Source organism: Bombus flavifrons, chromosome 10 (assembly GCF_040668555.2).
Source record: "Bombus flavifrons isolate JBK064 chromosome 10, iyBomFlav1_principal, whole genome shotgun sequence".
In the NCBI taxonomy this organism is placed as follows: domain Eukaryota; kingdom Metazoa; phylum Arthropoda; class Insecta; order Hymenoptera; family Apidae; genus Bombus; species Bombus flavifrons.
Genome location: NC_138451.1, coordinates 12,252,707 through 12,279,942, shown reverse-complemented (window position 1 = coordinate 12,279,942; position 27,236 = coordinate 12,252,707). Strand labels below are relative to the sequence as shown.

Here is a 27,236-nt window from a genome sequence, read left to right as displayed (position 1 = left end):
TACGCCATTACCGTACTAGTATTAGCGTGCACGATTTAAAAAAAAAAGAAGAAGCACAGGCTGCTAAAAGCACGATGATCGACGGAATCTGCGAGTCGAAAGAAATCACGTTACACGGAGCGTCGCGTGGATAAGCTTGAGGCCGTGTACGTTTGTTCGAACAACTACCCGCATGTTGCATCTCTGCAGCGTATCATCGCGTGGTCGGTTTCAACGGAGCTTTCACAGGCGCAAAACTTGTCGTCGTTTATCCGAAAGGATGGCCGCGTTGAATCGCGAACTCTGTAACTTCGTCGCGCTTGCAATTGTGTACATCGTGATAACGTTGTTTGTTTGCGACGTTTGCGTGCGTCGAGTATTCCGCTACGATGAAATTTCGCAAAATTTCTGTGCAAGCCACCAGTCGATGAAGAACCTCTTTTCTCTGTCTCTCTCTTGCTCTTTCTCTCTGCAGTGCCATTTAACGGCGACGACGTTTTCGTTGTGTCGCTTTGCACGTCGAGTACGAGAGAAGGAGAGACGAAGGATGCGATAGGTTGCGGGAGAAGAATATGGGGAACGGAATTAAAGGAGATTCTATGAAACGCGGCAACCAGAAATTAGAACGACCCTTCCTGTACCATTCATGTCGGCTTAACGATATTCGTAACACAATACACGGCCGTTCCTTCGACCGGAAGAAGGACCGAGGGGGTTGGTAACGAGGTACGGGAATTACGCCCCTCCCGTTTCGATTCAGCTCTGGTCGAGACCTGCGATTCGATATCGCGGATCAGGCTTTTCATTTTCTTGCCGCGACCTCGCGTTTTACCGCGTCCGTTCAACGTGGTCGCTGCTAGCGACGCACACGGTGCGTCGTCTTAATATCTTCGCTATAGATTAACCCTTTCACCGTGCAGGCCGAACGTCGTACGACGGAAGAGTAGGAACTCTTAAAGCTTATATAGCCGTGAGGATAAATTATGTATTCCATGTTTCAACACTGCGGAGATCGAGGTCGTGAAACCTCCCTCGGAAGTTGCGCTGATCCGAAAGATACAGCGGCTGAAAATCTACGCCGCGGTGTTCATTCTCGCGAAAGGATCGTATAAATATACGAAAAGTATGTCAAATTAATAGAAAATAGAATATACGGGTACATTTACCTGGGTAATAACCTAATTACCTAACTATATTTACCTAATTACCTACGTAATTATCGATTTAAACATAGACAATGAACAATTATCAATTGGAAAATGTATCCGTCAGATCAAGCGCGATCGATCCGCAGGTTTGAAACTTAATTATCGTACCGTCGATGGAAACTGAGGGCCACAGGGAGAGAACGTGGAACACGGTCCTGTCACGTAAGTATCAGGGCATTTAGAGAAAACAAGATAAACATTTTCTAAATGAAAAATTCTACGCCAGATGTACGATCGTGTCCTTTCCATCGCTAAGCCGCGTTCATATTGGCTCGTTCGTTAGCTGTTTGCGAACGCGGAACAAAACGATGAAAAGGAACAAAGCTGACCGCCGACAGACTGTAAACAGAGTCGTACTTTCGGTCGAAAATTTTCATTTCACGCGCTATCTGGCTAACATTTTCTTATTTCACAAAATATGCCGAGATACTGGAAGCTTGCCGCGCCTTTTATCTTCCCAGTCCATTGTTAATTTATAACGTTCCATGTATCTCGCTCTTGGGAAGTTGCAATATGCCAGGACAGTATCGTCCTTTAAATACTTTTCTATCGTCTATTCTGTCATTAGCCGCGTTAAAAAAGGAAAAGTTATAAATCGGGTGTATTCGCCGTTGAGAGGATTCACGAAGAAAATGAAAATACGAAAACCTTCTGGCCACTACGAGTAATTGGAACATTCGCGAGATTTTCTTACGCGAGTTTAAACCGATCAAAGCGCGCAGGTGTCTCGCGAACGATGACGTACAGACGTACATTGCACGGACAGGTAAAAGGTGAAACGTCGAAACAGTTCGTCGAAGCGGTCTTTGGAAGACGGTAATTTGGTTTGGCGCGCAACGATCGGCCAAGCAAATTGTTTCCCGCCGGGCGGATTTGTCGTTGCGAAGATTAAATCTGAACGCGACGATATGCGCGGTATCGCGGCGCGTACCTATAAAACGAAACAAAATTTCATTTGCATTTTGTCGCGTAACAAAGATTCGTGGCGGAATATCGCGATCTCGTAAACGGACCACGCGCGCGTACCGCGAGCGAACATTCAGCTCGTAATTCAAAGAGATGCCGAACGATAAACGCTCTTTTTCCGACCCACAATCCACTGCTGTACGTAAGCGCGCGTGTTCGTGTGGCTTTTGCTCGCCAGCGGCCCGTCGAATATAAATTGTCTCGTTTTTATCGTTTGTCTGCGTCGTAATCCGCGCGCGTTTATTCCGCATCGGCGAAATGCGTGGAATAGTCGGAACCCTGCGCTGGCACAGTGGAAAGAAAAGGTGCTGGAACATGCAATACGAGATGGAACGATCGTGGCGAATACAGCGGCTGAAATATCGCCGCGATCATCGAGTCGATAGAGAACGAAGTTCGCGCGTTTTGAACGTAGAAACGCGTAACTAAGAATCTTTCTTAGACAAAGGCTATAACAAAGTATCAGGTTGTCCGAAAAGTGTCTTTCTTTTACAGACACGTCTTTTGCAACGATGCATCTTCGTACAAACGCGTCGAACGTTGCGATCCTGATTTTGATAAAACAAAATGGATCGTACGTGTGGCGGCACTCGACAACAAAATACCGTCACTCGACACTAACTTCTACCGGACGACGGTAGCGCAGTGACTAGCGCCTTAGGTTACGAACTTTGGGGACCCGGCGCCCGTAGTCCTAATTTTCTTCCACGCATTTAAATTAGAAGAAAAATAGCAGTACCCCAACAGCGACACTTCAGCCAGCATCTACAAGTATCACGGACAACACTATATACCACCTTGTACGTAATTCGATAAAATAGCATAAAGCGGAAAATATCGCGCATCCGTTGTTTCCTTATAAAACGGAAGAAACTTTTCGGACGACCTAACAAAATGCCCAATAAAATGCCTCTATGGCAAAGACGTATGTATACGTATGTGTCCAGTGTATTTTCCATGTCCCTATTCGTTTCGCGAATATAACGAGAGCGAAGTTTCTCGAGGGCCACTTTAATTATCGATTCGCCTTACCAGCCACCTTTTCATAAAGCAATTCGAATATCAACCGAAAATAAGAAGAACGCGATATTACATCGCGTTAAAATCGTCTCGTCCTTCTTCGCAAGTAAACCTCGTGACCTGTAACGAATTATAAATTGATTTTGCGTAAAGCAACGATCGGCGGGGACTCGATACCACGTAAAACTAATAGCCGGCAAACGGAATATCAGTTTACGAGTAATCTTTGCGATCGAAAATTGAAATTGCCCGTAGGAAACGCATATGGTCCTCGATGCGGTCGCGTCGATGCTTCACCCGTTTCCAAGCTTTAATTTACAACCGCGCCACATCGTTCCCAGCTGCCAGTAACCAACACCTAGAACCCGACGGTGAGCGTCGCGACGCGTTGCGTCACGACCTTTGGAACGGACGTATGCTATGCAAATGGAATCAATTTGCTAGTCGGTGGGCGTCGCCGGTTCGTGGACAGGATAGCCGACCACCACCCTATTGTCTCCCTTCGAATTTGGCCTCGTGCCTCGCGTTTCCTGCTAACTCGCGGCTTCTTCTTGGCAAATGAGTTTTACGCGATGGAAACTCGGACAGGGAACAGCAACGTGCAGGAAAAGTAAATGACCGCAAGGGCAGATAGGCAGCGACAGTATGATTTGATATCGTAAAACAGACTGCAACATGCTGTTACGCCCCGCAGAATCTCGATTTGGGAGAACAAGAGGGGAAGAACCCCTGCTGTTTCCCGTGGGATGTTCGCCGTCCAAATACAAGCCTATTCGAACCCCAAAACTCGACGATGCACGCGCACCATGTCCTGAAAGCGGCGTTTCCTACGAGTATCGGATACTCGTGTTTCAGATACATTTGTGCCGGTACGATATAGGAACATGATTCTGTTTTATTTTCAAATGCAGGCGCATTGCGGTGTCCTTCGATCGTATTTAATAAATGTCAAAGAAATCTCTGTTTCCTTTTGACACGGATGCAAGTTTAATGGAATACATCTCCAACTGACTGTCCCATAAGCGTTTCACGTGCTGTCATTGCGTTTTCGATGTTAGCTTCGACCATTTGAGTGCTGCATTGGCTTTTGCACCAGCACCAATTTTAAGTAATTCTTCGTTCGAACTTTACTTTGCTCGAAGAAATTATTGAACGATATTTTAAAGAGCGTTCCAGAATCTTGGGGACATTTTCAAGTGCGAACACGTAAAAACACCACATAGATTTAAGCGACCCGGTATATGCGATATGCAGACGACGTCGATAAAAATGAAGTTGTAGTCGGATGGTTAATTCCGTGGATGTTCGCGAGCGAGACATTTCCCTTGCCCTGGGTGTATTAAATTTAACAAAATTGAAACATCTTTGAAATTAATTATTTTCTGACGGCCGACGAATAGGGGATGAAAAACCTCATCGATTCGTAAATAACAAGATGTATAGCTCCGCTTAAAAAATATCCAATGATGTTGGGATTTCATTAAAAAAATTGCCTTTAAAATAGATTTCTTCCATCGCTGCACACGCCCCCCTTAAAATAATGCAACCTTCCTCTCACAAGATTTTTCCTACCACGCTTTATAAGCGCAAGATATCCAAGAGCCTCGTTTCTCCTTATTCGCCATATATTTTACTTGCTCGTGTCGATCATTTTGCTTTATCTCTTTCACCGAGGTACCCATACGAATACAAATCGAAAACAATAAATTGTTTAAGATTCATAATTGTCGCGACGATACACCAATCACCATGTGTTCCATGTTGTAAGATCTACCATATGGGAAGTAAATATTGACTTATCATACATATACATATATGGACCACAATGCTTCGTTTTCACACACATATTACTCGTTGGTCGATATGTGTTCCCCATATGGTAGATATATTGCTTTCCTTGCAGGACTACGATACGTGTATATATATACATACTAAAACCAATAATTAAATGTAATTATATTCGAGATCAACACGAGAACCTCTTCCTTTCTTCTTTTTCTTTTTTTAATTTGATAGCGTAATTACTGCGGCACACTATTCCGATACACAGTGGAACGTTTAATTCTAATTAATCGTGCATAACATATTTAGATTGAGACGAAAGAGGAGCAGTTGTAACGTTAACTAAGGAGAACAGTTTAGATGCTTATCCGCAGGAAATTCCGCCTTTACGGCCCTACGCTGTACAATTCGGCTCGCACCCTCTGCAACGGTCACGCGCTCCGCCGTACGTACCGCTACAACCCCATCTGTTTTCCTTCCACGAAATGCCTATCTCGATTGCGATCGACGATTCGCAGGCGACGAGCCCCGTCTCTGCCACGTACGTTCGCCCTACTTGGGAAACCGACGAAAAACAATCGCAATCTGGCCAAGTAGAAAGTTTCAGCGCGCTTACCGCGTCTCCGCGCGCGGTCCTTGTGTACGTTTCTTTCCATCCCTTTTCTTTCCTTATCTTCTTATAGTTCATTGTTTTCTACGAGCGAGAAATTGCCCAGGCTGCGCGAGCCTCCTTCTTTTACCATACTCTTAGACGCGCTCGCGAGTTAAATAAGTTTGAAACTCGCGAAAGACGCGACGATCTCGTCTCTTTCCCACGGTTTTTGGTCTACTTCTCCGATGTACTTAGTTTTGCACGTATAGTAGTCTGGGCCTATGGATCGAAGCTGATATACGCAGCATGGAATTGGCACGATCGATGACCCGCTTTCCATTTTCGATCGATCGGCTCGGTTTTTAGCAGGCATTGTCCACGCGTCGTTCATCGATTTTCGTTCGGCCGTGAGAAACAGTCGGAGAAATTAGATGACCGATCCTGTCTACTAAGCGGTGTGAAAACGAGCTTATTAAGCGAGCAATACTGTATTTCCATTCGAATTAATTCCGAGGCGCCTCCTCCTCCCTTATGATAATAGCATCGGCCACATTTGCATATGTATAGGCAGGGACGCGCGCGCGTTGATGAAAATTGAGGCGATTTCAAAAACGCAAACAATGCGTTAATTATTAAGTTGTAACGTAAATTAGCGTTGTTTTCATACGCATCGTATTCGATTCAGGAGATTTTTCGTACGTTTAATAGTCAATGGTATATAATGCAACGGTACAGTTAGTTATAATATGATATTTACTTTTTATATTCGTTATACGAATGATTATATTTATTACACGAAAGTTTCTAACATAAATTCGTACTGTCTTTGTATTTATTACACGAATTAAGGACATTTCGTATAATAAATACAATGCAGAACCAACGATACACTAATTATTACGTTGTAACATAAATTCGTCCTGTTTTTATATTTATTATACGAATAAAGAAAATTTCACGTAATAAATACGATCGTTCGCGTAGTAAATCCACGAAACTAAAAGCTGAAATTACATTATATGGAACATGGTGTATATTTATCGAACGGTAATTTCGTTCGTTTCCACCGTTCGATCGAAAGATCGACGGAACAGCGTGTCGCACCGATCGTCGAATTCGAGCTTGACGCGCTTTCCGATCCTGCTACTCTTCTCCAGAAGCTCGATTCGTTCGTCGTCGAATATGTTTGACCCTCGAGGACAAGGGACGAAACGCGTCCAGCGATCGATCGTCTTAACTGGGTCGGTTTCTCGGTCAGAGGCTACAACGTCGAAAAAGAGTCTTTTCGGTGGCGGATATAGAGGCAAGAGTCTGGTAAAACGAAAAAAAAAAAAAAAAAAAGGAAGGAAAAAGAAGAGAATGGAGGAGACAAATCAAATCGGAGCACGCTACTGCGAAACGTAAGCACCGCTGCTGATGGCGAACGCTACTGTGTTGACCTTTGAATAACGCAGATTTGAACCTCGCGAACTCCAACTGTACACAGATCTTTTCCTTTCACAGAGAACCGAAACAATTACCAATCTATTTAAAAAGGGTGGTGAAAGCTGCCATTGAAAATCCTTCTGCGTTTTCTACGCGCTTTACGTACGAGATACGCTTTATCCGCGTAACAACGTGGAAAATCGATCAGACTGTCAAAGTCATTTCCAATGTCTCTAAAATATTGCACCGCTTCTTGACAGATTATGTTGCGACCAAAATGTACATACATTTTAACCGGATACTATTCGTGGAAATCTCCAAATTAAGGTCGACTTAACTTTTACCTCTTGCAGCTGCGAGTTTACTTTTGCCAGTACGGTTGACTCTTGAATAATACGCATCTGAAATACGTGGTTCTAATTACGTTGCATTTCGTTCTAAACCCTCTTCGCGCTCGATATTCTACGCACTTTGCAAATTATTAATTAACTAGATAGTAAAACAAACGTATTTGCTCCGGGCAACATTGGTACGTTGTATCATCTTCGCGGAAATATTAGCAAAGATACTTTCTATCGTCGTCAATCGGTAAAAATTAATTCTTCCGCAAAGTTTACAAAAGAATTCTTCGTCGACGTTACAAACGACGAGTTCGAGGATGTTGCGTTGTTCGAGTGCTACACGCTATCTCTTTCTTTCTCTCTCTTCGACTGGGAATTTTTACTGAGAATTTTACTGGGAATTTTCTTTATGTTTATTTATGAAGATGTCGTCGCTCGGTAGATAGAGCACAAGCTACAAAGATCTTCGAACTGACGTAAGTAAGCAACGTAGAAAATATGGTTTTCTATCAAGCGGTAGATCATCGTAGTCGAATTTTGACTCGACGAGTTAAGAATTGTAAACGGGATTTCCAAGTATGCGGTTAGTCGGCGTTCCAAATGCGTGCGTTGTTTCAGCGTCTACCATTTATTCTTTTTTTAATAGCCAGTAGCTTTAGAACGCGATAGTAGCGGCGGTTCTAACGCAGATAGTAGTTGCCATGGTCGCGAGGGAATATATCACGCGAGAATGCGTATACGTATACCGATCTGTCTGTTGATCGGAATCGATCGCGACCGATTCGATCCGACGCAACCCTCGCCTCAACTCGAGGCGCGTCCTCGTTACGTCAATTATCATCGAGCGTACAAACTATCGGAAGCACCGCTGCGAAGCGCCGCTTTCCAAGCTAATTTCCCGTCGGATTACGTTTCATGCCACTTTGTCTCTGCGACCTCGCCTCGTCCTTGTCCTCGTCCTTCCTTTAATCTTCGTGTTTTCTCGCAGCGTACGGTTTAACCCTTCCTTATCCGCTACAGGTATTCTCGAATTTTCTTCCGCTCGATTCGCGTTGACTTCGCCGGTCACTGTGATCGGATCGGTTGTCGTATAGTTCGCCGCCGTTTCCATATTTTTAACCGAGCTTTCATTTCTTAATTCAGTCGAATTTTCGTATAAACTGGAGTAAACCGTAATTTTATTTTCTAATTTGCAGTAACGTATTTCAGCACCAGTGGATATACGGGGTGCGACCAAATAACACGCGACTGCTTATGTAAAGTAAGAAGGGAGTATAGAATCAATTTTCTTTCTTCGTATGAAGCTTCTTTTTCGAGAATATACAGGGTGGTTGGTCACTAGTGGCACAAGCGTAAAGGGGGTGATTCTACGCGAAAAAAGAAGTCGAAAATATAGAATAAAAATATTTTTTTTATTTTTTCTTTTATTTTTTCGAGACAACGATCTACAGTGAGATCCGTTATAACGTACCGCGCGCGTACCGAGCGAAAATTCAAAGTCGATTTTCTCGAAAACAAAGCCTCGAACGACAAATTTTTATTCTATATTTTCGACTTCTTTTTTCGCGTAGACTCACCCCCTTTCCGCTTGTACCACCAGTTACCAACCACCCCGTATATATCTCATCTTATTATACGAAGAGCAAGTAAAGGAAAGGACAAGGAAAATTTATCGAGAGAATCGAGAGAGTACGACAGATTCAACGATCGGATGAACCATATTGTTCACAGAATGGAGTTCGTTCCATACTTAGACACCGTGAAAAATAGCGGTTAGTAAAATATCAATTAATTTTATCCTTACGCTAATCCACTACACAGTGGACGTTCTCCGTTTTCAAGCAACTCGCTTCAACGCTGTCTCGTGCAGATATTTCGAACGCTATGGTCGTTGTGTTTCTACAGGTACGAAGTTGGATTTTTCGCACGCGAAACGTGTTACAAGATGGAAAGTGGACATTCCTTCTTGCCCCTCGCTCTTCGTATACGAAACGCGGTGTCGAGTCACGCTGGAAACAGGTTCGCGATGGGTTAATGGGAAAAGTGGTAGGTAAATGACGCGAAGGACGCGGTTCATCGGAAACGGAAGCTAAAGGAAAAACCTCGCGATCGTTGGTGGTCCGAAACGACACGCACCGGCGGCTATGCACGCCCTCGTTACCTCGACGACGATCGATCACGAGAAAAGACGCGAAACGCGGCGAATTCGCGATCCAGGTTGCGAGTCCAAACACAATGAAACGGTCATTTTAAAAGGAAGGTGGAAGGAGTCGGGAATCCCTGTGCGATTGAACTTTACTCGCGATCTCAGCCGCGCCAGAGAAAAGATATCGCTTCGTAGTAAACGTAAAATTTGATCGGTCGACATAACGCGGTCGTAACGATAGCAATAGCGATAGCCGATAACTACGTGGTTGTAAAATGAAAAAAAATGGCTGCAGACGCGCACATACCTGCGACGAGTTTACCGAGCATAAAGGGAAGAAAAACGATAGGGATGAACCGTACCGTTTGCTTGAAAACGACACGGTCCGAGGTTGTTCGATTCGATTAAACTGGTAAAGTAAAAGACGCGTATACTCGTCGGCGAATATGCTCGCCAGTGATAGAAGAACGCCGACAAGGTGTTCTCAAAATCAACGCGGATGTTTCGTACACGGATGCAAAAGTTTCGGTTCGGATAGGTCTTTGGCGATTTAACAGATTTGAACTAAACAGCGTGTTTATTTATTGCAACGTTCTCTTACGCTCGCTTTGTCTCTATACCCGGCATTTGGTAAAATTTCTTTCGGGTATCTGCTTTGGGATATCAAGCGGAAAGAACCTATTCGACTAAAAGCTTTTACAAACCACTCTATCTGTTATACCACTTTCGCCGGACGTTCGATGTAAACATTTCAACTATGTTTCACGAACGTGTCTGCCAACCATATATGCAAACAGGTGACGAACGAGAACAAGACGAGCAAGTGTTCGCCAGCACCTGTGACGACGCATCTTCGTTCGATCGCGGTCGTCGAATTTATCGAATTGGCAACTAAGCGATTGCGGATTTTGCGAATACCACCTAATGACAAAATCCGCAATCGCTCGGTTGCCAATCCAATATACACAGTCGTCCGAATCTCGCGCCTACGGTCGTCCATCGAATCCACGTTTGTAATTACGAGAGAGAATTTCAAGAATCCTGCGGATATCGTTTTCGTTACTCGCTCGTATTCGTAGAATTGTTCGTAAATTTCGCAGAAATCGAAGTACCTTGCATTACTACGATAACAAGAAGAGCTGGTTCCTCTCGAATAACAAGAATTCTTCGCTTCGAGAAACATTTCCTACTCGCGTAGTAAGCTTCCGTGATGTATTTGTTATCGCGATAAATATTTCGTTACTCGACAAAAACAATAACTTCCTTCGTTTAGGTTGCGCGATAACGGTGCTGCGTTTACGCATCTGTTATACGCTAGTTTGCTTTGCCTTGAATGGATCATGTAGAAAGTAGGAGCGACGGTTGTCCATCAGCGGTCCGTGTTGACCGCGAAACTGTGTCAGCAGAAACACGCGACTTGGAGACTAGCGCAACCAGTCCAATCTCAGAAGTTCGCACTCGTAAGCGCAAGCTCCTTACGATCGCCTACGTGCACGAAAAAATCCGATCGACCCCATCGATGCAGCCAGCGAACCGACAAACTTTTTCCCACGAACGTTCGGCGGTAATTTACGTTCTCTGACGATGCACAGCCGCGAAGCGAATCGGAGCGAACGCGTCGATTACCGTGAAATTACTCCTAATTTCCGATTTAACTGCTACTCGATATAAATAGCCCATAAATATTCACGAAGCAAATCGAACGCGAGCGGACTCTGGTCGCGTTGCATGGAAAATACAGCCGAGTGGCCGTCGACAAACAGAATTTTCCCCAAACCTTTCACTCGCGCTGCTGCTAGCGAGCTTCTCCCTCTCTTCGGCGGGATGTTTTGCCGGAAACGGAAGAGAGCTTTGCGCGTACATGTACGCGTGATGTAGCGAGACGAGGTTCGGAAAAAGGAAAGAAAAAAAGAAGGAGGAGAGAGAAGAAGAGAACCGGGGTGGGTTTATTTTTAGCTGGCGCCGAGCGAGGGAGCGGGCGATGGGTGCAGAAGCAGCAGCAGCGGCGGCGAAGCGCCTAGGGTAACTCGCTCGTTGACGCGAGCCTCGTTGCTCGTTTACGCGTCACGAGGAAACAACAGCGAGAGATCTCTTCTCGTTCACTCGGGGTAATTTGCGAACGCGCAACCTTTCTCGCTTGGTGTTTAATCGGCGGGGGAAGTCAAGTCTCTTGCTTACTTCAACGCGTAATTTAGGTCTCCGGCGAACGAAAGAATTGCTCGATTTCAGACTTTCAACAGTGAACGATCGTTTCGCTGATAAATTAGCATCCGAAGAGGGAAACGTCGAAATATACCAATTGGCTGAATTCTAAGGACGGGAATGTCTCGATGTTTACGGCTATCGTTTGTAAAGTTTCTAGCTACCTCGCGGATAAGCGATTACGCGTTTCATGCTAGTTCAGAGAGAGAGAAACACTGTGCGTTGATATTTTTGTGCCTGTTGGCAACGAGATCTAAAATCCGTACTCTTTTACCACTCCGCCATTCGATTTCGCGGTAGGATGCGGTAGAATCTTAATTCCTCGAGTTATTTCCATTACCGTTTGAAACTGTTGACAGGTTACCGTTAACTGTAAATAATTTAGCTACTATCGGATTATACTAGGCAAAGTATAATTAGTCTATTATATCTTTAACCGCATAGTCGGATCATACGGAGATTCCGGCGATGAAAATAACGTCACTCGTAAACTCTACGTTTCGACTAATTTTCCACCAAACGGATGCTTGTGAAATAAGCACGAGCTGAATTTCGTTCGCGCTAATCGCCTACTTCCTCCTTTTTCTCCGGGCTTGTCTCGAACCACCGCTGTGTATGTACGAGCGACGCAAACTATCTCGTCGAGCATGGAGGACGTCGTGTGCAGGAAAATTTATATTTCTATATATATTTGCAACGATAATTACAAGGCTATTTTATATTCCTACGACTCCTGTCAGTAGCTATGCGATAGGGAATACGCGTAGAAATCAAAAATCAAAATCATTCGCTCGTAATATCGGTGTGCATTTATTTCTCTATCTATTTGCTCAAAAACGAACACGTATTCGTATTAAAAGATCGATTTGAAATATTCGTTTGCAAGAAGAAAGCGAAAAATGTATCGCGCGCAATCATTGGATATAAGCGATGTTTCTCAAATAGCGCATCATCGCTCGGTATTAGCGAGTGGTTTCGAAGTTGCTTACAATTAGTTCACAGTTATACGGTCCAATAATTTCTGTATTAATTCACGTTACGCTGGTGGGAGAAAAACATCGTCGATGGAAGCCGATCTTCCCTTCGTATTTTCCCCTTTTCCTCGCTAAGAGCACGTAAGAACGTGATTCAAGCAGAAGGGAATCGAGTCCTGCATCCCTGCTGCTCTCCGACATCGGCCAACCTATCTCGCTTTCGAGCATCGTCTACCCTCGTTGCAGCACCGCGACATGACTTTATCCCATGCACTCGGCTTGTTCGGATTCAATTCCACGGCCAACGATGCGAAAAGAGAAGGAAGAAGAGCAGGAGAGACGGCGGAGCAGCTGGATGTTCTCTTCTCGCGCTTGCACGGAACCGTGCGTACACGCGTGCGTTGCGCACGCACCTCTCGATGCACCGATGACTCATAGACCGAGAATCCACTTTGTTCTATTGCTCGAATCTCCCCTGTCCCTGCTACGATCCTCGTCGCTTTTGTTGCCCGTCGTATGTACCAGTCTACGTGTATTGCTTTTACTCTCCGCTATCCTCGTATCAAAGGGGCTTGTTCGCATTCGACTTGTCGTTCCCCAATAACGATTTACGCTACCGATCGATAGCACCCGGACACGCGATTGCTTTTGACAACGCGTAATTTCACTCCTAAGTAACACGGTGGCAATGTTATCGCGTGGACAGAAACGTTTAGAAATTTATAAAATCTGGCATCTCGGATCGCGCGTACGGTTGGATGGTCGTTTCAATTCGTCGAAGCTGCGCGTTGCGTCAACGCGATATTTCCTTTGTAAATTTATCCGGTTAATTCGCGTTATCGAATTCTGCTTTCTTCTAACGTTGCAATTATGCAACTGTATCGTACGGCGGAATTTGTTCAATGTTCTTCCAATTATTACGCGTTTCTTCATTTACGTCCGTGTAATAGACTGTATAATTTGATAACGTTTAAGATTAGATCGAAGGAAATTGAGGTGTCTGTTTCGTCATTAAGCGATTAAATCAATTGTCTATTCTGAAGAAATCGCAAGTTGCGAGCAATCGAAAGAAAAGATTATTGTAGCCTTTCATGCTTTAAAACGATCGAATACGTTAGAAAGTGTTCATAGAAATTTAATTAGAAGAGCAGAGGTGCGTGTTCGGCAGAATGGGCAACATTTTCAGCAATTTTTGTGATAATAAACTTTACGATTACTTCCTATTATTTCATTATGTATTCCTAATTTTCCGTTACGGCAAAGACAAACTTAAACCGCGATAATATCCATCGGGACAACGATCTACAGTGAGATCCGTTATAACGAGACGTGATAAAGTGTAGGCGTACCGAGCGAAAATTCAAAGTCGATTTTCTCGAAAACAAAGCCCCGAACGAAAAATTTTTATTCTATATTTTCGACTTCTTTTTTCGCGTAGAATCACCCCCTTTCCGCTTGTGCCACCAGTTACCAACCACCCTGTATATATGAAAGCAGTAGAATTTCAGTGAGTAACTTCGCAAGAGTAACGAAAGCCCTGATTTAACTAAAAACAGCATAATCGAAGAGGGCTGAAAATAATCGAGCCTGCGGAGACGTCCAACGATCGGTTAAGTGACATTAATCGTGCCTCTGCGATTTTGCTACCTTACAGCGATTGAAATATTAAACATTGCGAAAGTTTGTACATGCTTCGCGAAGCGTCGATCGATTCGTTACACACAGCAGACCCGGTCAAACGACCGGTTTCAATATTTACTTTCAAACTCTACGTTCATTGTTATTTCTTTCGTTCGTTCGACTTCGTATAAATTCCTATATTATCTCTGATCGATCAATTTCTCAATTTTTGTCGATGTCAGAGTTTACGTAAGATTAGACGAACGAAAGAAATAGCAATGAATGTAGAGTTTGCAGTTAAATTTTGAAACCGGTCCTGATAATGTTACTGTTAAGGTATATTCCTCATTTCCGTTTACAAGCAGTGTGTTTTCACGCTAATCGTGGCAAGACGTAAAAAAGAAAGAACGTCTTGACAGCCGTATCAGCTTCTCGTTCGAACGTACGACCTACACACGCTAATGTGCACAGATCCACGAATCGCATTTCCAATTTCCATGTACTTCTGTCGTCCGATTTTTCAACGGACATTCTACAAAATTCTACGAAAGATTCTACAAAAACGTAGCAAGCATCGATCCTGACAATCTGCACGATTACGAATCGGATAAGCGTCGAAATATAAAAATAATGGGTGGCGACTGAGTGATTGCGGATTTTGTCGATACCAGCTAATGACAATGACGTGTGTGTTGGATGCTCGTCCAGTTCTAAGACGAAGCATCCGCGCGTACTCGTTGCTTGAGCGCAAATCTGTCGAACAACGAAAAGGTAGCGCGGTTGGAGGAAAATTGGAACTTGAAAAATACGTGAGCTGATAATGACGGGAAGTTTCAGTGCACGAGACCGCGGTCGGATATCGCCGTAACTTTGCACGAGTGCGTGTACGAGAACGAAAGGAGCTCTATCGAGCCACCTTCACACGCGAGAGATATTTTTAGACAAGGTAGATAGAGCACCGTTGTTGGCCCATCCGGGACCATTCGATCTGCGTCTTGTATCGCGTCTATACGTTCTCGCAAATCGCTTTTCATCGCGCAACGAACTTGAAAAAGATTAACCTTTTGGCCCTGGAGAGGTTCGTTCTTACGCATACGTAGGTACGAGATGGATATTGGACGTCCAGTGAAACGTTCTCTCGTTTATTTTTTCACCCAATACCGTGTTTTCTTTTTTGTTCTTATCAAATCGCTGAAGTTCGACGAAAGTATAAAGAACGATCTGCGATCTTACGTGCATGTTTTAAGGATTTCCTTGAAACGTTTATTCGCTTTCGAGAAATCTTTTGGCTTAGAGGGAGGAAAATTGTGACGTAAGAAAACGAGGATTGGAAATATGTGGAGTTTCTTGAAAATATGAAGAAGTCGCTACGACCGTCTATAAAAATATTCGTTGGATTTGTTATAAAGATAAATCGCAGTAATAAATTTCCTATCATTTAGTAGTACTTTCGTACGATTATGCAAATTTGATACTATGAAAATGAAACGTATAGAACGGAATAAAAAAGAAAACTCTTCAATGGAAAGTAGGGGCGTGTACGTATACTTGTTGTAGCCAGTGCGCGTATATTTTTCGTTTCAATTTTACAGCGAAGATTTTTTCGAATCTGAAAGCGTGCTTTTCTCGCTGAAATGAAAGCGGTGAAAGCAAGCAGCCCCGTTGAAATCCGCGAATTTTTTATCTTCCTCGAATCTCGATCTTTCCTTCGTCACGACCGGCAAAAGTATCTACGTTGAATGTTTCAAGAAAAATCCTTGGCATAACATCGGGGCGAAAACTCGCGTTCTTCGCACGTCGGTTCTTTCTTATCTCCCTCGAGCTTAACAAACTTTCTAATAACAAAGAAATAAGATTCGTTCGGAAGCGAGCCAAAGAATGTGATCGGGTTAAATTTCCTCGAATTAGAAATGTATGTTTAAAGATTATCTCTGGAACGAGATAAGGCGTCTCTGAATGGGACGTTCGCGTCTTTGAAATAAGCGACCGGGTCTAAACGAACCCGAATCCTCGGAACGTGGCTTTAATACGAACAAGTATATATCCTCGTTGGTACGCGTGACCGGGAATAGACGAGCCATTCGCATCTTGACACATTCATTGCCACTGACGTGCACGTTGCGCCAATTTAATTATCTAAAACTTATCGGCCTGACGCAATTGGCTGCATTTTATTCTTATTCGTTTAAACCGCTTACGACTAAAGTATCCGTGAGAAAAGTACATATCCCTGGGTTACGTACAATAGTTAGAAACAATTCGCCGCATGAACAATCGAGTGTCTTTTCAGCATTTCTACGCGTAATTACAGCTGGCAAAACTTAAATGGAAGAAGCTCGTAAAAAATGATTAGAGGATCGACGTGGAAAAAGTAGATTCTCCGGAAGACGGGGTCGGCGATTTACCACTTTGTTCCGACGCTTTTGTATCCAGGGTGAAACCTGGAAAATCCCAGACCGCGAGAAGCGCGCCATTCAAAAGGAACACGGAGGAAGAGGAAAAGAGAAAAGAGGGAGAGAGAGGGAGAGAGAGGGAGAGAGAAAAAATAAAAACAGTCCATGAATGCATTGTACCTCGGTTATCATGCAACAGCTGTGCTTAATAGTCTTCAGCCCTGTGCGCACGAGGGAGAAAAACAGGGGCCTGTGTTATTTTCGGCGATGCGTCGGGGATGGATCGTTCGAATGGAAAGATCAGAGCGAGGGGAGGAGAGAACGCGGCTCCTGCGAGTTGCTGGCTCCCCTTCGTAAAAGTTTGATCGAATCGTAGCAATAGGGCGCGATTGCCTCGGCTTCGGCGATCGAATTTACGCGATCTGACAAACCCCGAGTCTTCGATTCCGGGCAGAAAGTACGGAATAAAATTGCTTGCTGCGAAACACGACGCGCGTGCGCGTTTTAATTCGTCGCGTTAATTAACGGACGAGTAATAGATTTTCTCTTCTCAAACCCTATCGCAGCTACTTCGACTTTTGTATTTCCATTTGACAAGTCTCTAATACGTACTCGAGGAGGACGTTCAATACAAAATCGAAAGGAGAAATCACGTATACTAATAACGATTTTCCCCACCTTTCTTTCTTTTTCGTTCAATTCAACCTGAGATATTCTTTAACGTTAGGAAAACACACGCGGATCGAAACTGATCGAAGCGACCCAACGATACGCGTTCAACTATGTAAGAGCGAAGTATCCGCGATAGTAATAACAAGAAGGTGGAAATTATAAGAGAAACTAAGATTCGAGGAATTGCAATAAACGGATAGTCGTTAGGTCGTCGGGAAAGTTTCTTTCGTTTTACGAGGAAATAATAGAGGCACGTTTTTTGTTTTGTATTATTTTATCGAATTACCTACGATCTATTTCGTTCTGTCGAGATAAACACCGCGACATTTCACTAACTTAGAGTTTCACGTTTCTACGAAGGTGCATTGTTGTAGAAAAACACGTTTGCGAGAGAAAGACACTTTCCGGACAACCTAATATCATCGACGACGAAATTTTCTCTCGCTTGCCTTCCATCATCGGCAATTTTTATCAACATTGCTAATAATCGCTACGCGGAGGAAAATACCCAGAAAAATTGCCGCTCCACTGAAATCGATATCGTAGTTCGACGCGCAGTGATTTATGTGCGAACACATAATTAATAACTAGGGACACGATTTCCGAGAGGGGAGAAAAAGTGTCGTAGTTGGTGGGTCACGTTTCAGCAATAGGGCGTGCAACTTTGCGCCTCAGCCGTGTAGGAACAAGTTCGTTCAAAGACCTTCCACGTAGAAACGAAAAGGAAAAAGCAAGACGAGTCCAATTATCGCAAGGCGGCAGAGAGCTTCTCGTCGGTTGGAAAACTCGCGACGTCCTGCTTCGAGTCGAAACGCCGCGCCGGTACACACTCATCGCGCGTTCAGCGACGGATAGCCTCTGGAAACGCGTGATTACCATTGCACGGGGAATGTAATTAAAGCGCGTGATAATGCTCGAACGGTCGACAGGCCGCGGAAAACTAGAACACGGGCGCGTTGGAAAATAGCAGAAATTTATTCGTGCTGTATCGGAAATTCCTACGATGTTGCGACTGGGCTGTGAGCACGGTGCAGTATTCGTGTTCGTGTTCGCGTTCGATGAATGTGCCAGCCACGCGATCAGCTGTGCCCGTACAACGACCGACCTCGTAACCTCCCCATGGAGATCCCCAGTGATACCGAAAAAGTGGAGTATATTTGATCGCGAGAACGTAACGAGGTTCTACAGGGTGTTGCAGTATCGATGATACGAACGAGGCGAGGGTGACCCTGTGTGAAACAACAGTCGGAAATATGAGATACATTTTTGTAATTCGTCGAACGTGCTTCAAGTTCTTTTTCAGTTAATTGGTGTTTCCTGAGCAGCTACGAATAATCAACGAGACGTTGTTCTACGTGCGAAAATAAGTCGTAAACGTGGAAGAAATATTCGTAGGATACTCCGTTCCTGAGGAAACGAAACGTGAGAATTGATCGCGATTGAAATACTCGGTCTATTTTTAACCAATTTCAGGTCTATTTTTAATCAACCATTAACTTAACTCGCTTTGTGTATTCAACGTTGATCCGTCTTTCTGTCAAAATAGCCGCAATCTGCGTGTACTAAAACAATAGACAGGGACCGTATAATCGTACTTCATCGTTGAATCATCTTTGACTAAGACACGCTGCAGACCCTCGAGATCGAGATATTTCAAATTTCTGCTCGCAACTTTCAGCTAAGGCTGGAACAATGGAGCCTCTGATTGGTTCTTTAAGAGATACTAATTTTCCCGCTATTTGTATAGTACACTGTTACTTGAAATTCGACGATTGTCCGAAGCCTATGCCAACTTTCCATTGCGTTCTGCCGGCAAAACGACAAAGGAATGGAGAAATTCTCGGCTTATCAACGAGCACATCTAAGGTTCGTCACTGGACGCTATAGATAAGGCGGGTAAATATTTAAGGGACAACGTATTTACAGGATGAGGCGAACGCGCGTCAGTCGCTGTGCGAAGCGTGGATACGGGCGTTCTCCGATTTCCTGCTTAGGCGATGCCGTGCATCTCGTGTTAAAGCGAAAACGCTCTGCTAATCCGCAGCTACCTCTTCGATTCGCAGGGAATCGAAAAACGGGCGGTGAACGTTGACGCGGTAACGCGATAGCGGAAAGAATAACGGCCAGCAACGAATTCCCTCGGTAAACAAAGAAAGTAATACGTAAAAACGGGCAAATTTCCAATTGGAAAACGGATTGAATGAAATTCAATTAAGGACAGAGGGAAATTGGTCGGCGCGCTAAGGCGTAACGATGAAATCACGGATCGTATCTTTCTCCGCTTCGAAAAGGGCTTCCCTCCGAGGGAAGGCTGGAAACCAACGAAATTACGATTCCACGAAAGATCGTTAGCTGTTGCCAACTTTTCAAATCGTGGGATTTCGATCGACGCGCACGATGCGTCCACACACACGCGGGTATATCTTTATAGAGACGTATCGAACGTTAGTATGACGAGAAAATGACAGGAAGAGGCGCGTCACGTTCGGTTGATTTCCCTTCCAAGTAAACGTTGCCGATGTTTATGCAAATTTATACTTTTACGTATGCCACTAGAAAAGTAGAACCACGTTGCTACATAATCGGAGATTCGTTTCATCCGCTAAATACATTCGTCTATCGCTGAAGTCCGAATCTGAATATATTTTACGTCGTACAAACGATACGACGAAGTAAGTGCAATATCAACCGGACTTGCCACTAAAATATTGAGATTCGATATCTTGAACGAACAACGACGAACAACGGTAAGTTATATACTCCATTAAACCACGGTACTTGCACTCTGCATAGCCTCCATTTGACCTTTATCTGGCTCACTTACGTTTCATACGAGCTTAAAACCCTTTTACCTAAAAATATCAAGATCAAACATCTGGAACGAGTAGTAACTATGTAGAAACGAAGGTATAATAGAAAATTGTACGTATTTATACTCCATCGAACCGGAGTATAAGTTAGCGCTCTATCGCCGCCCCAGCGAGACTCGCTTCGGTGCAGTCACGCCACCGAAAGAAATTAAGAAATTAAGAAGGAAGCGAGCCGGAGGAAAATAACAGCCAGCAATTTCTACGATTCTATCTCGATAATAGACGTACGTATATCGCAGACGAACGCGCGTCTATCGAGCGACGAATACTCCAAATGGCCGATGGAATGCGAGAGCGAGTCAAAGTGCAGCGCGTCCGGCTCCTGGCGAACATCTCTCCGGTGGTAATAGAGTTACCTCTCGACTCACAATAGCTAGGCCCTGCTTTCCGGTGATCGCGTCAGCCCCCACGTCCAGCCACGTTCCTCGAACAGCAGAGTCGACTGGCTGACTAGTGCCTCTCCCTCTCTGCCTTCTCCGGTAGCTACTTAGGTTAATGAGTCGACGGGCAAGTTGGCTAGCTACGGCGAGAGCAGCCGCGCTAGCTCGCGGTTTCCGTCGCATCTTACATAGCGCGAGCGCGACAGCTACTAGACGTACGAGAAACGGGCAACCCCTTTTGCTGCAGCTCACGGTCCACACCAATCTCCATTACTTTACCTCGTTACGCTAGCAGACACCGCCTCCGTGAAGCTTCTATGTGCAGCTCGCGTCACGAGTATCGCCTTACCCGACCCTCTCTCCGACTCTCTTTTCTCTTCTTCTATAACGGACAATCCACGAGATCGTTCGACTTTTATCGTTGTAACCTCGAGGTAGCATGCTAGCGACGAATCCAATCTATACGCGTGCTGAATGAGTGGATGCTTCGTTCGAGCGACGTCGATACGACGATAGAGCGCCGTTTGTTGTTCGTCTCGAGACACAGCAGTTTTTGAAAGGTAGAAAAGTGGAAGTGGAATGCCAATGACATTGGAATCTGGTTTTGTTTCAGAAACGATTTGTAACGGTATTTCGCACTGATGCGTCTTATTGCTACAGGTGACCTAATTTCAACGAGAAGCGAACTTTGACAAGTTCAGTCGCGAGGATGGGTCGCCGCATTGCTACTGCAACGTAGGGGAAGGGGCACTTAATCAGGACCTTGGGTTTTGCACGCACATGCAGTTACCTCGAGACAAGATTTTATACTCGACGCTCGAAGTTCCCAGCAACTTTGCCTCTCGTTCGCATCTTTGGTATATTCCATGGACTGAATGTTACACGCAGTCTGGAAAATTTAGGATAGCACATCTGGTCAGTTTCTTCGCGATTCTTAGTTTCTCCTCAGCTCGATACCTGAACACGCGTTCATAAATCTGATTTTTTCGTTTGCCACTGACCAGGTATGCGGCCGGTCGTCGGTGCGTTATAACAGTAAAAGCTTCGTTTTCGGTAAACGGCCAACTTCTACCGCTATAACGTGGCGCGAAAATAAAGACGAGAAAAGGGACGTAGAATACAAACGAGCCGAACGATCTTCGGTTCGAGAGTCCGATGCACCGGCCTGGCGACGTTAACGAGGTCACCGACGACGACCGCGCGAGTCGTACGGCTCGAAGCCAACAAAAGCGGTGCATCGAACGCGTTTCTCACGAACAAACGCCGAGCCCTTTGTATTCCTCGTTCTCACGTTGCGCCGAGGGACCAAGGGACAATTAAGCGTAGCAACTCCCCTACGAGCATCGGCCAAGGGGCTATCGGTCGAGAAGCCGCGAGAAACGAAGCGCGCCAACTATCTCGTGACTCTTCTCTTCCCTCGGTTCTACGTTTAATTTTCATCGTTTGGTCGGTCGATGGGAAGCAACCGGATCGAACGCGACGCACACGCTACAGGTGAGTAAGCGCACCAACGGCCGCCTCTTCTTTGCTCGCCACTGCGGTGTTTCTCTAACTACGACAGCGAACAGAAGAAAGCTTGAAATTTCTGTTAATTTAACCAGTTGCAACCTGTTTGGAAACAGTGAAAAATGTGTACCTAGAACGTGTCGCAAGCGTATAAGCAATGACGACGAGTATACTCGTCAAACACAGAGTACGCGTGGCTCTTATGATATAGAATAAAGTTGCAATGAAACGACTGTTTTATTTTTCAATTTTATTAGTTTACTCGTCGAAAACGACTGACTGGTTGAAATTGATACCCGAACACGCAAGATGTAAGAGAACATGTGACGTACATTTCAACAACTGGTTGTACCATATGCAAAAACAACGAGGAAGGTTCGGACGCACGTGTTTTGAAAATGAATTTTGGAAACAGAGCAAACTCTACTCTATCGGTAGTGTTAGAACGCTAAGGTTCAGAATGGAACAAGCTTTTCGACGAATTCGTCGAACAACAGCAACCATTCAGAACGTAACCGGATGCACGACAACGCGTCTACAGACTTACCTTGAAATGTCATTTTCATCATCTTCGGTAAAGGTAATTAGATAACACAAAATGAAAACAGATTGTATCTGTTGAGATATGTATAATTTTCTGTGCTGGACTGGGTTAAGTGCGTAGTAGAGGTACTTGTATGTGAATATCAGTGTGTGGAGGTATGTGTGTGCGCGGCGTCTCGAAAACAGATGAATGTAAACTGTTCAGTCGGTTAACAGTCGGGTATAGAAGAAAGTGCTGAGACGCGTGCAAGTGTGTATCGATGAATATATAAGGAATCGTCCATGAAATAAATATATTACTATTTTAATATTAATCCTCGGTATAAATTTAGTGTTCCTATAACATTATTTCGGCTGCAAAGATCCACAATTCTCAACAGTATCTGATAAACGAAGACAGATAGGACATACATATGTTTGTATGAACTCTCTCCTTCGTTGGTTTTAAACGTACGATCGGCTGTCGAAGCGAGTCCCACGTGTTCTGTTACACCCTATATAAGTAAAATTTGTGTCAAATATTTTATCTATACTAAACACTCGCTTATTGTAATTATATTACGCATACATTTTTCTTGCCGATTATAATTCAGTTTTATAAAATTACACCGTTTTCCTCGTTTCCCTCTTCGAACTTTCTCTCGATCGTAACTTTGGTGCCGTACATAGTTCGGGCCAAAAGCTGTACACGCACGTTCATAAATATGTACAACGCTCCATGGAAAAACGTGGTTTCGATTAAACGCGCATTCTTTCCGACGTTTATTTCGAACCGATTTATTTGTACGTATCTGTAGCAGCGTAAGCGCTGTATACACGTGGAATAAATAACAGCGTAACCAATCTATACACAGTGTGGTCTAAAAATCAATCTCCATTTTGCATAATCGGACAGAAAAACGTTTGCGACAAAAATTAATCAACTCTCGACCGACTGGAAATTGCAGTACGTACGATGGAATCTCGGTCAATCTGCAAGCAAAAGCCAAGATCTTCGAGTTCGACAGGTTCCGCCGTCCTATCTCTTCGAATAACAGAGATTCGAGAAACGAAAACGAGTTAAAAGAGGCTTTCCGCGCGAATTAATACATTTTAAATTCAATGAAAACCCGAAACAAGGGTTTGTAGTGAATTTTGGCCAATTAACACAGCTTGTAAATATTTCATCAGAGGGTACGCGTTAGGTGTTTTAAATTTATGGAAGAGGGGTCTAAAGCACAGTTTAGAAGTAGGAGTTTATTGTCTTCCTTAATTACTTTGCTACATTGTAATAGATACCGACATAAAATAAATCACTACAGCCTTTGGCTGTTTGTTGCTTGTTCCAAGGGAATAAAGGTCCAAACCACGGGAGAAATTTATCGCGGTATACCGAATACGGTGTAACTTAAAAACGGCTTTTCCCAAAATGCGTTTCTGGCATTTGTTCCAAATATTCGCTAAATTCTATGAAAAAAGACAAATTCAATTTCCAAAGGTTAATTATTTACTTACGAAGAGAAACGACAGATTGTTACGTAGCTTGCATTAGGATCGGTAAATAATAAGACGGAGAGACTTTTAGAAAATTGAATAGCATTTGCTGCGAATAGGGCGACATCGATCGATGCCGATTCTCCACGATTTATGTACTTTACGATCTCGTTATCTATATCTTGCCTCAGCTTATATGTACTTTTCCAGTCCCATCGCAGGCCATTGCGTTCCATTCGATTTTGGTTATTCCAGGCAATCCAACGACCGTTCCAATAAACGATCGCCGCTGAAAAAGCAGCACCCATGCGACGCGACGCGAATGTTTTTTCAGGCAAGATTTCGACTCGATACAGCGTCTGTTTGCCGATCGATGTTCGTTACCGAATCGAAAGAATACAGGCGCGCAGTCCGTAACAGAATCGTCGCACGCCTCGTCTCCGCCTGTTCGCGCTCGATTCTCCGCGGGAGAGATCGTTCGAGTCTCGCAATTCCGCGCGATTCAAGAATTCGTTTACGTTTGAGAAACGACGAATTACGGCAGTCGATCGATCCTCGAGTTTCCGCGGCTTAAGCCAACATCGTTCCTCGTTAAAACAATACCGCCTCGTTGAGATCGCAGGTCGGATAACGCGCGTTACGACGAGCACAACACATTCGCTTCGCACAGATTGCGCTCTTATCGTTTAGATTCCACCGTTATCTCGATCGATCGCACTCGTTCCACGTTCTTCTCCAGAGCAAGTCGATGGACACGTCGACCAAGCGATCGCGCATTTGCCAACGGTAAAGTAGTTTCGAATTCCGCTCGGACCTTGGACCAGCCGCACGAGGTCCGGCCCGCTGTCTCGGACGAGAGGCTGGACCGAAAAAAGAAAAGAGAAATTTCGTTCGTATGGTCGGTCGGGGTCGAAACGACGCAGAAACGGCGAGGAACGAAACACGTGACGAAGGTGCTGGTTTTCTTTGTTCGTTTGAACGGAGTAGGATGAGGCGCGTTCGAGAATCCGTATGCATAGTACTGGAGAGAGGCAGGCGAAGGAACTCGTACAAGAGCTTAACGATCGTACGCGTGACAAGACCGACAAGAATGTCGGTGACGTCATCGGCTCGCCGCAGGTAAGTAACGCGTGTGAGTCAGCTCCGAAGCTAAGTTCCACGAACCGACCTATTACGCATCCATTCCGTTCGGCCGTTCGTTGATACGTTTCGTTATCGTCGCAAACGTGGCTATCTCTCACGAGTGCACGCACACGCTGATGCGTACGTGGTTGAGTAAAGCCTCGTTGAGTAATCTATTAATAAATACGTGGGATTCGAACGAACCAACTGCCATGAACACAACGTCGAACAGATAAGTGAAAAGACGGGTACGACCGACCATTATCGGTCAGAAACGGCAGGGCTTCGAACGAAACGGCACGTCTGCCATTCTCCGCACCGATATCGAGGACGCACCCGGGAAAATTCGATCGAATTTCATTATTATCATTTAATAGCGCATAGTATTACACGATACGGTACAGTACCCGCTTGGCTGCAGCTGGGTCGTTATCTTCGCAACTATCCGGGTAGGTGGCTTCTTGGAATCGTCAAATGCCTTTCCTTCGTCATTCGTCGCTCGTCACTCAATGAATTTCGGATCAGAATGAAGAACATTGAGCGTGAATGAGTTACGGAGAATACCGGTGGCCTTGATTTTAAAAACCTCTCTTCCTCTCCTTGTATTGCTCCCACCAAACCATTGAAATCGTCTTTTTATTTAGATAGAAGATATTTAGACGTCTTGCTTCGATTTTAGTTTCCACTTTGTATTATTATAGTATTGAATAGTACACTGCTTATCTTCGATGGAAGAAGCAAGGAGATAATAGAACGTTAAGCAGAGAAGACCCATGTTTCTTTTTAGAATCAAACGAAATGCACTACTGCTATGCGTACTATTCTTCGATTGCTAATTGCTAATTACCAATTATGCAAAGCATCTCGCGTACGGAAACGAACTCGCGCGATTTTTATCGTGCGTTTCCGTGTACACACCTCGAATTACGATTCTCCTGCTCCACCGTATGATAAAATGATAAAATGTCGAAACTGTCGAACGTACTTAGGTATTTCGAGGAAGGCGAACTTTCATCGACGATAACTCGACCAACGCGATTCTTGGAAAGGCTGAGCGTCGGTAAAGCGTATCGAAACGATGCGATGGCAAAAGAAACACATATACCGAACTGATAACGTTCGAGAGAACATCTGCCGGATGGGTTAGCATCCGCCAACGAATCACCGCGAATCTAACGGAACTACCTTGGCTTTTCTCGTTGTACCTTGCTCGCTAATACACGTCGAGGTGTACGCTAGCTGAAACCGCTGCCACGAGTATCGATTTACCATTAACATCTCGAGCGAACACTCGCTGCATTTAGTTTGTTGCAACAGCATGGACATCTGCTTCCTTCCTTCTCAACGATAATTTTCCATTATTTTAGGAACGTCTAAAAATAATCCGGCGCGACGTCGTCTCTTCTTTTTTCTTCTTCTCGTCGCCCTAAATACCTTTCGGAGATTAAATCCTCCTATCGTGCACGCGTGTTCCTTCGTAGCTGCACGAAGGGCGCCGACTAAACGCCTCATCGACGGAGGTTCACATCTTGAAATTGTCGGCTGTTATCTCGTCCGAGTTGGTTTTTTAAACGTCGTAGGAGAGCAAGCAGCCGGGTATGAGAAACGCGCCATTCGGAAGCTTCATCGGTCGACTTGGTAAATTGGAGAACGCGGAGAAACGACCATCCTACCGGCTATATCTTTTTTGGAAATTCATCTTGGCATTTATCATCGTTCGCGACATCCTTCTAAATATCGACGAACTTATGCAAGTAGGCGATCGGTTTGATAATGAAATTAAATGCAGTTGGTGGCTTCCGACAGGTCAACGATCTGCCACATTTTAACGCGAAGGTATTTTTAACTTCGACACGTAAACCGATCCTCTTCTCAACGTACTGTCATATTTGCAAAAATCACGCATTCGGAAGCTAGACTCGCCGCGTTTTCCATTTTTAGCCGAGTTTCTCGTTCGCAACTGGAAATAGCTACCTTCGTGCATCGAGCTGTCAAGCACATAACTGGACCAACCCAGAAAAA

At 44.4% G+C, this 27,236-nt stretch overlaps 1 protein-coding gene across 1 annotated transcript in view; it reads right to left on the bottom strand.

The window, feature by feature from the left end:
* Positions 1 to 27,236, bottom strand: part of shg (DE-cadherin) — a 91,210-nt gene that overhangs the window by 44,677 nt on the left and 19,297 nt on the right. The window lies entirely within an intron of this gene.